The 12,572-nt window shown below is 33.2% G+C and overlaps 1 protein-coding gene across 2 annotated transcripts in view; it reads left to right on the forward strand.

Moving 5' to 3' along the window:
• The window catches only part of LOC126978794 (protein apterous-like), a 74,082-nt gene that overhangs the window by 46,680 nt on the left and 14,830 nt on the right, over positions 1 to 12,572 (forward strand). The window lies entirely within an intron of this gene.

The following is a 12,572-nucleotide window of genomic DNA, read 5'->3' on the forward strand; positions in this document are numbered from 1 at the left end:
GATTTTCCGCGCAAAAAACAAATTCTTTCAAATTCGATGTTCCTTATCATTTATGACATCTGTGTATGATACCAGGAACAAACACAAACTTGTTATGCCGACAACACGGTTAAATACGAGTTTGCAATTCTTATGTTGGGTGATGTACTAGAAGATTCCAGAAAACGTACAAAACTTGTACTGCGGACTTTAAAAGAAAAACGTTTGTGTGTTAAACAAAAATAACTCTCTAAGTGATGCGCACCGCTCTTAATCAGTTATAAGGATACTCATAATTAGTTGTAAGGAAATTTTATTTAAAAAAAGCAGTTCACAGACTTGTGCCCGTTTCTCTCAAGTCTGAGGCATATTAATTTTTTGAATGCGTGTTTTTTTAGTTTTAGTTTACTATTTGGCCTAAATTGTAAATATGGGATCGCCTTGTTGCCGTTGACGTAAAATCAAATAGATGTTAGATGAATGGATGTAATGTTCGATTTGGATCGCTGCCAGTTCGGTTTAATTTATATTTATCGCCTTTATAGTAACCACATAATTGAAATATTATAACTCAAATTAAAAGTACGTCGAATGTTCATGCTTATAAACACTACGAACATAAGAATGTGTGTTAATTTTCCGTATGATTACCGATTGAGGAATTATGAATGGAAAATAAGACGTAATAGCGTTCGTTCGGCCTTCAATGTATTGCATATGCATACTAATTATATTTTTTGCTATTGATTTCAATTATTGTCTGAGCTGTATTAAATACAGAAGCTCTTGACTTGAGAAGAACGGCTTTGGAAGAATAGTCAACAACTTTTGACACACAGTTTGACAGTTCAGATGTGATATTACTAAATTTCAAGAACAGGGAAAAACGAATTAATTATTGTAAGGACTGAACTTCTACAAATTTCGTAATAAGGAAACGAGGTTTTAAAATTTTTAATGTTTGAGTTAAGTGAAATTTTATTTATATGCATTTAATTAGTTGAAGTGTAGCCAGCTAGTTACACATAGTTTAAAGCATATACTGACATGTTAGCAATTATCAATTTGGATAAATAAAGTCAAAATCTTTCTCATTAAATCTTATGAGAATGAATATTGAAAATATCTGATATAAAATAAAGTGACTACTAGCTCTTGTTATGATAAACGTTATAGCTACCGTAAAGTAATATAACCACTGACTTGATAGTTGATACGCAACAAAAAACAGGAATTTCCACGCATTGTGGTTTTTAATGAGAGAAGAGGATTTGCTCATGCTATAATGTTATGTTTTGAATTGAACCGTTCCAATAAGAGAATAATTAGCTTTTTTAATTTACGATTACAAAAAGGTGACTCGTAAAATGTACCAAGCGCAATTATGTATGATTAAAATTTAATGTTAAATTACAAATTACATTATTTTCACAATGCTAACATTATATTTTAAGTTTTATGTATGCTAAGTGTTGTTAAATACTTATGAGTTTAATAAAACATGTTTTATCTTGTGCCTATCAACATACATAAGTTTATGAAAGAGTTTGTGATAATATTAGTTCAGTCATCGTAATGGATAGAAGGAATCAGTTAAATACTGCATCGCAACTGAGGTTAAATTATTTTAGTAGCAGTAGAAAAAATTGTCATAATTGCCAAAGATCTCCACGACGATCGGTCCTGCGTATTGATTCATCTCGTGGGGAGGCTACCAATACTGCGGTACTTCCGGTACGTGGTCGCCTGTCGAGGACTTTTCTGCCCCACCGGCCATATGTCTTTCAAACTATGTGCCCTGCCCACTGCCACTTCAATTTCGCAATCATTTAGGGCAACATAAGTTAATTTTATCAATTTAAATATCTATGATCCAATGTAACAATAAATCTTGATTGAGAAAGCTAGAATAACATTAAATATAGCTTAGAGATGATATTTTAAAAAGCTTCCGCCCCATCCGGAATCAAATAAATGTGAACAAGTATCTATAAGGAACCTTATATTATGGCATCATGTTACTAAAGGGGAAACACTGCATGTAAAATCGACGTTATATACCTCGCCCAGAAAATAAACTGTAGCTCTTTAGACAGACGACCCGTTTTGAGGAGATCGGTTAAAAGGGGTTGATTCCGTTTCTATTCATTTTGTCTGACGTAATTATTAAACGGCCGTATTATCTCTAAACCTCGCTGTAACGTGAAGCCCCCTACCGTTCCCCCTTCACCCCCTCGCTCTCGTCCTGTTGTGTCAGTACGGCTTGCAGTTTAATTACCGTTAGGTTCATGTCTTGATATTTCCCTGCAATCACTGCTTTATTTTTGAAATATATATATAAGAGATTTCCATCTTACCTTTGACTCATCATATCTCTGGAACCATAAGGAGTAGAGACTTGAAATTTGTTAGTAAAATTCCCTTCGCTTTTAACGGATTTAACAAAAGTCCACCCGCAAGAATTATTTGTTATTATGAACAGAACAACATCTGTCGGGTCAGCTAGTTTTTATAACATATAACCGTTTTACGGTCCTACTAGTAATAATACTATATTTACACTGTCATCATATACCGCAGATCTTTCGGAGAGATCTGTTTAGGACTTTGCATTAGCGTTTGCTCTGAAACAACTGGTTATTATGCTGACGGAATCCTAGATATCTACTTGGTTTCCTTTGACCATCTGCCGTCGGACAACCGTGTCTGATGATTCAAATGCCGTTGCTGACTCTGTTGCTGATGGGGCACTGTAGGATATGGAAGTCTTCATTCCGTTCTCTTCGATGCCTATCGGTGGCTGGTATGAGAGCTGCGAAATAAACATTGATATCAGGCATAGGTCAATGCGGTGCGTAATCTTAAGATAAAAAGACCAGTGAAGTTAAAAACATTACAATTATGCCTCCAGTTCCTAGATTTTTGCTGAAGCGAAGTCCAAGCACACGGGTGAAAACTTGCGTGCTTTCCCTCGGGAATTTGTGGGTTCTTGTCACTTGCCTGGTAGGACTGGCCAACGAAATTTCTATCAGCCTGCCATTCTACACTGTGCTGTGCACTGCGATGTGCGTTTTCCACCTTGGACCCTCATAAATTGCATAGCATACCCCCGATAGTGTAGTGGACCAGTTCTTACTTATCTTCACCGGCCCTCCTACTCATCAGGCGAATTTCCAAAATTATGGAAGTTGGCTTTAGTGCCAACCGCTGAGAAAATTATACGATCGGATCCGTCCGACTGAACATCTATTTATAGGAAACTTGGAGATGGATTAAGATAAGAGATAGCGATATAAGGACGGACCTTTTGGACCTTTAGATATGTAATTCCCAGTACTGTACCCTTCAAATCGAAATGTAACAAGGGAATAACTATCTTGTGGCAGGAATGAGTTCAAAAGAGGTCTCATGAACATTGTACAACCAAAAAAAATTAAATTATCACAAACGAATAACTGAGTAAGGACTTACAAATGTTTACTAAGTTGAGAGTGTGCCATTTGTACCGAGGTATAATGAGGTATTATTATGTGGCTTGTGACGTATGACGAAATGTGTACGGTAAGCTGACGATTACCATAACTTGCTTCGCCGAGTCACTGCTATGGCCAGGTTGGTTTTTGTCAGTGGCCATTTTCGCGAATCCGGTAGAAGTTTTTACGCTGCAAGTTTGGCCCGCCATATCAATTATAAGGTAACGTAGAACGCGTTCCATTTTAACAACAAGTTAAAGGCGAATAACCTAGAGGACCAGTTTCAAGTATTTTTTACAGGAAATGCACAGCAAGGGTTGCTTCAGTCAGATTCTTATAGAGCATTTTAGCGCTTAGTAACAAAAATAAAATTTAGTGAATCAAATTATGAAATAAATACTCGTCACCTTTTGCTAATATCCTAAACTGAAACACGTGGGGCTTTGTGTCAAAATGAAAATCGCTATTTCGTCTTAGAAGTGTTTTCGGTACAATATGTCTTAAATCCGCGTGAAAACTTACCTAGTTGAAGTTATTAGACAATATTATTACTATTTTGCTATTTATCCTTTTATATAATAACAATTGGCTCCTTTAGAATAATATGAAAAGCGCGACCAACTGTTTATAATAAACTAGCTAATACCTACCAACTTCGTCCGCGTACACACAAGGCCTAAGTACATAGTAGCGGTATTTCAATTTTAAAATAACACTAATGACATATGCTGTCATGACAGTTTTTGTAAATAATGATGTGTTCTTCAAAGCCGTAGTATATTATTTTATTCTATCATCAATAGTTTTCGCTGCGCACGCGATATAAAGAATATTTTATGTTATTTTTTACATCCTTGGTTACATTATTGGTGTGTTATTAAGGATCCCATTTTTTTTTTTAAATTATAATATAGCCTATGTCACCCGGGGATAGTGTAGCTTCCCTGTTGGGAAAACAGTGAAAGAAGTTTTCAAATCGTTTCAGTAGTTTCGGAGCCTATTCAATGCAAACAAATAAACATTGTTTGATTCAAATCTACACTCTTTATAATATTAGTATAGTTTATTATTTAATAAACAAAAACAAACTTAGTTACTAAAGAAAATTATCAATATAAGACGATAGATTATATAAATCGTTATATTAAAAAAATCTCTCTGTATGATCTCCGAAATGGCTTGATCGATTAAGATGTTACTACAACTTTCGTACTATAGGATACCCAATGTTATAGTTAGTTGTGCTAGTTTTGTTTTTAAATTACTTATTGTAATATTTAAAACTAAGAGACATAAACCATCATAAAAAAATAGTACCTAATGATAGAAAAAGATGTAGACTTTAGAAATTAATAGTATATATTAGGGTGAAGAGCAAACATTTGTAATTTGGAAGCATTCTAAGTAGATTGGTTAATTTTGGTCACAAAATTAATAACATATTTTTTTATGATCAATTTAACTGCATATGCGCATGAAATGCATGAAGCGGGGGCGGCTTAGGGGCGTGACAGTCGCACCCACTATTTGCACTCATGATACCACTTGCAAGTAAATACAGTTCTACTTTCAAATAAACATTAAGCAAATGTACTTATATATAGATGACTGTATGTGTTAGTATTATTGACATATTATATAATAATCTTGTAGAGAAGTTATATAAAGTTTTTTATTATTTCACAAATTCAAGAAAGTTCAAAATTCAAAATCAAAGAAACAAAACAAATGACACTTAATTATAAATGACTACTGGCAGTTCAAATTGGTTATATCTCTCGCTGACATAGTGACTCAGAATTTTTGAAAAAATTGTACCTTTTTTCATTTATATATTCAACAACCTTACATTGGTGGGTAAACAGGATTATAATATAACGTAACCGAACTAATTTTAGCTTGAATTTGACTTAAAACGTAGGTGTGGGCTCTGCTTCCATATTAAACGCATAGTGCTGATTTTAATTATTATATTCATCGGTATATTCTTTAGATTTATTTGAAGTTTAATTTGTATTTTATTATTATTGATCCTCTAATGTAGAAGTCGAAAAAGGTTTAAGAATACCGAAGGATAATGGAAAAGCAGCTAATATATAGATTTTTTAACACAAAAATTTGTTATGCATATTATAGCCATTGTAAAATACTGTATTTGACTTCAAAGATTAGCCGTCGAGTTTCTTGTATGTTCTTATCACGAATTCTACATTTTCCGTACATAAGGTAGATTTATTAATTAAGATTGATTGTGGACTCTTACCACGGAGTCCCCAGTTCGATCCTCGACGCTTTATAAGGTTGGCAATGCTCTGCTGTCCGCAAAGTTGGGGTAATCACATACCATCTAGTGTATAGTGATTGTTCACCTCTTCAAAAAAGACTAACGGGTTGCAATCCGGGAGTGCGCCGGCAGAAGTGAAAGCTTGAACATTAACGTTGTGCATTTAAAGTTAGCGAATTTTTTTTTTTCAAATATTAAATTTTCAGGATTTTCGATTATCCGAATGACTTATAACAACTAATAGTCCGGATAATCGAGTCTCAACTGTATTATAAATATTAGCCGTTCCTGAGATTATATTAAGCAAAGAAACAATGCGACAACGACACAAAATTGTGTAATTATATAACGAGCCAATATTTTTTGTTGAAATAATCTTTAATGCACAGACGCGAACCGCTTATTATTTTATTATATGCATAGATGAAGTCGTATCGGCCGGAAAATGTCCGAAACAACTAACTAAATGTATTTAAATATTGTTAATCCCGGAATCGAAATACACCCAATAATTTACTCTAATCGAAAAACTCTTGTATGAATATAATATAAACAATTTAAAAGCTATATAAAAACACATTTACTTAATATCGATACAACTGTTACAATATATATTTTTCGCTGGTAATTGACAAGAAGTCGGTGTCAGCGTGCCCCAACTATCCGATATGCCCATAAATTACCCAATAATGGGCGGGCCAAAAAAAATATACACTTCCTACTTCAATAACGGGAGCGAAGTAAATTATATGTCGTAATGAAGTTGTCGCATCTGCTTCGGGTCACGTGGTTGTTACCTTTACGTTTTTTATTTGTTTTTATAGTAGTTTTCTATCAGTCGTACAGCACCGCCATAAATTTAGTATTGTATCGTCCGAGTGATTTATTTCCCGCCAAAATATGTGCCCGCTTTGTTTTTTAACTTCTTTTCGGCTCTGGACATGTCGAGTAGCATCCGACGATCATACAGATACGGCTATAGCGTTCTTTGGACGACGGTAGTTGGTTAAAAAGTTCAAACTTATTTTTACTAAAACAACATCATGTGGGTAGGTACTTTGAGGTTGTCCCTTTTAGTTTTATTTTAAAACCCTGATATAAGATAGCGCTCTCACGAAAGTTGGATTTTGTACATTGGTATTCATTCAAATTAAATGAATGCAGAAGAAAACTTTAGATGTAGAGTGTGTAACTGAATAGTTATAATAATGATTTAATTATTTCACAACAAATCATTTTGAAAGCATAAGAAACAAAAACTAAGGTATTATACAACCTGTATAGCCGAGTGGTTAGCGATCCTACCTACTAAGCCAGAGGTCCCGGGTTCGAATCCCGGTAGGTGCAAGCATTTATATGATGAATATATATGTTTGTTTTCGAGTCATGGATGTTTAAATGTATTTATGTATGTTTATATGAATATATGTATGTTTAAGTAAGTATGTTGTATTAAATATATCGTTGTCTTGTAACTCATAACACAGGCTATATATGCTTAGCTTGGGGCAAGATAATTTGTGTAAAAAGTGTGTCAATATTATTATTATTATGATTCAATTAAGTTATTTTTACTGAAAAAATATTCTTGCCTAACATAAAAATTATCTGGGACCATAACTGTGAAACAGGAATAATAAAGTAAATATATTTTTTATAAGTTTTATTTAGTTTTCACGATTACTTCTGTCAAACTACAATCGGTACCGTAATAAAACAAAACGTAAGCTGTTAATAAAACTATTATTGTCATCATAAAAGATATTGATACAGCTCGAAAAGTGTTACATAAACATAATATCGGCTGTAGATGCATTAAGTTTCATGTTTCAGTTTTTTATTTTAATTATTATTAGTTTCATGTACTTTGGACCTTGCAAACTGTCCTGATTTGATGTCAATACTATTATTCATTGCTTCATTGCTGATTTATATTATTATATTTTACATACATACATATAGAATTGAACAAAGAAATTCGAGATTTGTTACTTATAAGAATGCCTAAAAGCCCCAAATGTTTTGATTTCTTTAGTGTTTTTTCGCCAATATTTGTCTTTTTATCAATTCGACACGTGTTTCGAAAACATGTCTTGAGGATGCCTCGTATAGAGGATACGAGGCATCCTCAAGACATGTTGACTCGCCAAAATCTGGCACGAGAAATTATGGATTTCCGTAAATTAGCGCCTACTTCATTATTATTTTTTTGAATATAAGTACTGATAAGAGTTTTTAATTGATTGCAATATATACTCATCATTAAGAGGAAAATTGTTTTATTTATTAAAACTTCAAACAAAAATGAAAATGGGGGGGCTTTTTTCAAAACTATATAATCTATTTATATAAAAATGAATTGCTGTTCGTTAGTCTCGCTACAACTCGAGAACGGGTGGAGCGATTTGGCTCATTTTGGTCTTGAATTATTTGTGGAGGTCCAGAGAAGGTTTGAAAGGTGAATAAATATGAAAATGCTCAAATTAAATAAAAACAACAACTTTGTTTTTCCTTTTATGTGTCCCCTGTCGTGCAGAAATCAAATTGAAAGAATAGTTTAAAATGAATAACTAATTAGAATCTTTACATCTTTCTAACTTTCTCAGGAGATAAAAAAAAAACTTTAATTTAATTATTGATTTTTTGTCATTACTTTATATGGCAATACAACGTTTGCTGGGTCAGCTAGTACGTTATAGATACTGAATCAGGATATTTTAATCTGCACTTTTAACACTTTATTTCACGGTGAAAAAAAAATCTGAATGTTACTCTATTTTTAATATAATATTATCACACTTTTACACAAATTATCTTGCCAAAAATTAGGTATAGTCGGTACTATAAGTACAACAAAAGGATATTATTAATATAAAATACATACTTTAACATATAAAGACTCCGAACATTCATATTCATCATAAATGTTAACACCTACCGGGATTCGAAGACAGGACCTTTTTCTTTCTTGTATCGAGCTGAACTTAATAATAATTTGGTAATAAAATATAGTTCATCACGGAATTGAATTTTTCAGACATATATTATATAGAATAAAATAACCTCTAATAATTTTTGAACAAACAAAATTCTTCATATAACTGCTCTCAATTGTTCAGTGCCGCGTGCGCATCTATATGAAACGAAATTGTATTTTTGTTTTGCCTTATTAATCCTCTAAAGATTTTAAAACCTTAATTCATTTATACGTCTAGGTAGACTGTGACAGCTTTGAAAACAACGAAAAAAATTGAGGTTGACTGTTAACCTCTATTTTGATCAATGACGTAGCTTGTCACGCACACTAAAGTAATAAACCTGTTTACATCGGTTGTCTAGCAACTACAGCCTCTATATTGACGTTTAAATTGTGTTACATTAAAACTAAATACTTTTAATAAAGATTGTTTGTTGTAATTAACATTATTTTTGTCTGTCGGTGAAAAGCGACTCACTTTAAGCCGTCATATTGCGATGTGATTTAGAAATAGTTGAAGGTGTAATTTCTAAAACATTGAACGACCACTATGACGTAGTAATTTTAGGCTGGGTTGCACCAAATAACAAACATGTTACAGTACCGGTTAAGGAAAACAAGAGTTGTACCATTTGACAATTTTTAGATGACTTGATAACTTTAACTGTTAACCGCAACCATCGAATCTACACCGGTTAAAGCTATTGTGAATGTCAAATAGCTAAATAGGGACCAGTCAAAAGATTCAAATAAATATTCGATATTGACTTGATATTTCACTTTTAACTTTCACTATACCGAGGAATACGATGGTACAACAGATTCCGCAGTCTATGTTAAAGTAACTGTTAACATCGCATTTGGAAATCTTAACTATTACAGCACATATGATGCAACCCAAACTTAGCATTGATTCAGCATGTATAGTTATATATTCATGCTGCCTCAATTGAAAATTAACGTTGAATCGTTGTTCAAAGCACACACAAATAATGAATTTTTCGTTGAAGAGGTAAATAACCAGAACGGATGGTTTGCTATTAGCTACCTGTTTATTTGGTCATTGCGCAGTTAAAAAACACCTACAAAATCGTACATAATTTCCCTTCACTTATGGTCGTACTGGCCGTCGGCCGACTAATGTGATATCCATGTTATTTCGTTTTGTAACCGCCGCTATCTCTCGTAAGACATCTGTATCAGTGGCACACCGAACGAAACCCAATAGCTTTATATTGAAACTTAATTTATTACTCGAACCCTTCTCGAATTTAGAGTAATGACATTAAGTTTTAAGTATTCAGAATTGGGTTGTTATTTTTGTTACTAGAATATTGATGGATGTTGGGAAATAGGATGTGAGGACGGTGATGAAGTTATGGAAGCGGTATTATCGTTTGATAATGTTATTTTTCTAAAAAGATTGTATTTATAGCGATTTTATTGTTTAGTTAAATCTTTTATAATACACGTACGTATATTATCAAGGAGTTTTATTGAGGATAATCTTGCTAAAGGAATATTTGAGTACTTGTTTGACTTCTATAATAAGATGTGATATTAATTTTGAGATTACTCGAAATGTACAAAACTTCTGTGTCTCTGTGGTTTTTGTCACTTTACAACTGATTGACGGATCTTGGTGAAAATTGGTATACAGCATATTTAATACTAACATTAGTATAGTATGCGGTTCAAGTGCTAGTATATGAGATGAGATATAAGAATAGTAGAACTTATTAAAATAGGGACCAATTTCGACAGGACGCATGTCTGTGCACACTGTCTAACCTTTAAGAACCGCTTCATGCCTTTAGAAACCATGACCATGTATCGATGACATTTGTATGTGTGTACAGAAACGGTAATGTACAAAAATTTTTTTAGGTGCTAACACGTCGAAGGTGCAAAGGCTTGGAAGGGATTGAACCCGGGCTGTTTAAAGTTACTCCAAGTTTAATATTACCTCTCCCTGTCATGTAATGTAACTTTACTTCTATTTTTACTTCTATTAATTATATTCATGATTATAAGTAACAAAGAACGTGTTTTACGAAAAATAGGCGCACATTAGACTTTGAGTTGCGGAAAGAAGCCTGTGCCTTTATAATTTGGGCGCGTTGATCATTTTACACTGTGGGTACTGAATGAGACTGACCCGTGACGATTGGATATGTAACCCTCGGCTCGAGTCGAATTAGAACTCAATACTTAAAACTATTATATTATATAGATTTGTTATTAGGAAGATAAGTAACTCATAATGTTTCTTATGAATTTGAGTGCATATACAAGGTGTCATCGTTAAGTGTTGCTAGGCGACTATTTTTTTTTTGTTTTTTTTTTTTTTTACTTTTGACACACTTTTACACAAATTATATTGCCCCAAATTTGGCATAGTCTGTACTATGGGCACAAGACATCGATACATTTAATACAATAAAACATATATGACTCGGAAACAAATATCCATATACATCGTATAAATGTTTGCACCTACCGGAATTCGAACCCGGGACCTCTAGCTCAGTAGAAAGGGTCATTAACCACTAGGCCATATGGGTCGTCATACTATTCCGTAACTATTACAGATATTAATAAGCTTTAAACTGATATCGAAAGTACCTATCATTAAAATGATGGAGAAATTTTGGAGACATCAAAGTAGCAGATAATGGTAGGCGGTACAAATTGTCATATATCCGTGTTGCTTACTTTGATACTTCTTAATTTATATCGAAGTATAAGTTTACAGTTTTATAAGCCTTAATAATAGTCGAGGTGGGGTGCGTGACTCTACGCGTCACTCGATCGTTTATGAGTTTGGACCGTCGCGGGTCAGTAGCACCTCATGCTGATTTACGCATTCTACTGGCAGTTTCGATTCCGACTTTACTTATATTTTTATGTGTTTTTGTAGAGCTGTGTATGTACAGTATTCGTCTCATGTAATATTTATTAGAATCACTTGCTATTTCTGTCATTATTATGTTCATTTTATTCAATAGTGTTGGTAAGGCACCCCCAATACTTTGTGTTGTCAAATATATCTTTCGTTACGTAATTGCAATTTGTTGTAAGGATTATTTTTAAATTAATACAGCGCTTCTACACCCACCGAAACAACACAACAGGCATTAAACTTTTTTTCATAATAACATAAAGACTTGAAAATTCACCAGGACTTATCGACATCAGATCAATCAATATCCCGGCGAATTCAATCATAGATGACGATGTTTTATTTTTATTAAAAATCCGTTACGTAAAGTAACATTCTAACATCTTATCGACCGTAACAAGCTTAATAGTATTTGCTAGTAGAACCGTTATGTAAACTACAATAATATATCTAACTATTCAGTTAGATATTTCAATACAAAATAATCAAAATCATTCATCATTAAGATTTCGTTAACTTTGCCTAAATAGGCCCAGAATTTACCGGCCACCGGACGAGGTAATATCGCTTAGGAAATCTTATTTTTTTGCTGACCTTAAAACATGAATGGTGCTTACGATTTATGAGATCACACCGAGCTTTTTATAACCAACCCATTTTTTTCTTACCGCGTTATCTTTGTACATTTTGTGTCTCAATCTATTAATAATGTCTTCTTTTAGCGGACGCGACGTTTTCTATTCAGATCTCCTTTGTTGATAACATCAGACGGAAAGACATCACCTAAATGTGCATCGGTCAAAATAAATTCCTACGGCAAATATTTTTTTCTCTCTCGACTTTTTGCATAATATGGGAAGGACGTCCTAAAGTGCTTTGTCACCTGTCGTGATATATCAAAACAAGATTTATGTCGTGATTTTCAATAACTGTATGTATTTGCTTGGTAAATTATTT

This window comes from Leptidea sinapis, chromosome Z (genome assembly GCF_905404315.1).
Source record: "Leptidea sinapis chromosome Z, ilLepSina1.1, whole genome shotgun sequence".
Taxonomy (NCBI): Eukaryota; Metazoa; Arthropoda; class Insecta; order Lepidoptera; family Pieridae; genus Leptidea; species Leptidea sinapis.